At 28.8% G+C, this 1,648-nt stretch overlaps 1 non-coding gene across 1 annotated transcript; it reads right to left on the reverse strand.

Moving 5' to 3' along the window:
• Nucleotides 1-310: 310 nt before the first annotated feature.
• On the reverse strand, nucleotides 311-383 carry TRNAT-UGU (transfer RNA threonine (anticodon UGU)). Its single transcript has one exon. It is a non-coding gene; the product is annotated as a tRNA-Thr (tRNA).
• Between the last annotated feature and the right edge of the window lie 1,265 nt (nucleotides 384-1,648).

Below are 1,648 nucleotides of genomic sequence, written 5' to 3' on the forward strand. Positions count from 1 at the left end.
ATTGGATGAATTGTAATCAATATCCCAGCCTTAACTTAATATTCTATATTATTATCTATATATAATATAGAATTCATAAAATCTATAAAAATAAAAAATGAAAGTTATTTTGTTAATTGATTTGGTCTACATAAATCGAACCCCTCCTATTCTATTATTTTAAATAATTGGAAGTCCTTATGAGTTAATAGATGAAGATGAGTACCTTTTTTTAAAATGGGAATAAGCCTTTTCAATTTCTTTGATTTCACATTACCAACTATGTAAAGTAAAAACTATGTACAAAAGAAAAATCAAACATATGGAGAAAAGCCAGCTATCGAAGTCGAACCGATGACCATCGCATTACAAATGCGATGCTCTAACCTCTGAGCTAAGCGGGCTTGCATAACATAATTGGAACACACATAGGACTTTAGTAAACTTCTGGGATCTTAGCTATTAACTTTTCATTCTTACTCTTCTAATATTTAGATAGTAAGTTTTTTTTGTATTCAAATGACATTTGAAATTCAAACTTCTTTTTTTTTCCTAGTTGATTTTCCTAAGTATAACTTATTAAATTATAATTTTCTTAATAGAATAATTGAATATTAATACATATTATTAATACATAATAATAAAGATAAGAGCTAATGCAAAAACAAAAGAATAAAGAATCGACTGTTCAAGTATTCAAAATTGTATGCCAAAAATGTTATAAATAGGCAAATATATGTCTAAGTATAATATAGGTGTGATAATACTATCTTATATAAAATACTATTATATGTATAATATAATCTATAAGATAGTATTATATATACTATATATATGTGGTATGTATCCATCTATTTTAAATTATTGATACAGACATAATAGAATCTCTTCTTATTGAACCAAATATGAGGTTCCAAGAGAGATAAAAGAAGACAGAAAACAAAACAAAATAGAAGGAAACAGTTTTCACTATGCGAACCACTATCTAATGAATCCAAGAGTTCTTTCATAATCTAAATGAAAGAAAAAGGAAAATGGTATCGTAATTAGATCCGAATCACAAACCAAAAGGGGGATATGGCGAAATTGGTAGACGCTACGGACTTAATTGGATTGAGCTTTCGTATGGAAACCTACCAAGTGATAACTTTCAAATTCAGAGAAACCCTGGAATTCAAAAAAAATGGGCAATCCTGAGCCAAATCCGGTTTTCTGAAAAACAAACAATGATTCAGAAAGCAATAATAAAGGGGATAGGTGTAGAGACTCAATGGAAGTTGTTCTAACAAATGGAGTTGGCTGTGTTGCGTTAATAATGGAATCCTTTCATCGAAACTCCAGAAAGGATAAAGAAGAAACGTATATACGTACTAAAATACCATCTCCAAATGATTAATGACAATCCGAATCTGTATTTCTTTGAATTTTCATGAAAAATGAAAGAATTGTTGTGAATAAATTCTAAGTTGAAAAACGAATCGAATATTCATTAATCAAATCATTTACTCCATCAAAATCTGATAGATTTTTTGAAGACTTGATTAATCGGACGAGAATAAAGATAGATTTTCATTCCACATGTCAATATCGACAACAATGAAATTTATAGTAAGAGGAAAATCCGTCGACTTTAAAACTCATGAGGGTTCAAGGCCCTCTATCCCCAAAA

This window comes from Humulus lupulus, chromosome 8, assembly GCF_963169125.1.
Source record: "Humulus lupulus chromosome 8, drHumLupu1.1, whole genome shotgun sequence".
NCBI lineage: Eukaryota > Viridiplantae > Streptophyta > Magnoliopsida > Rosales > Cannabaceae > Humulus > Humulus lupulus.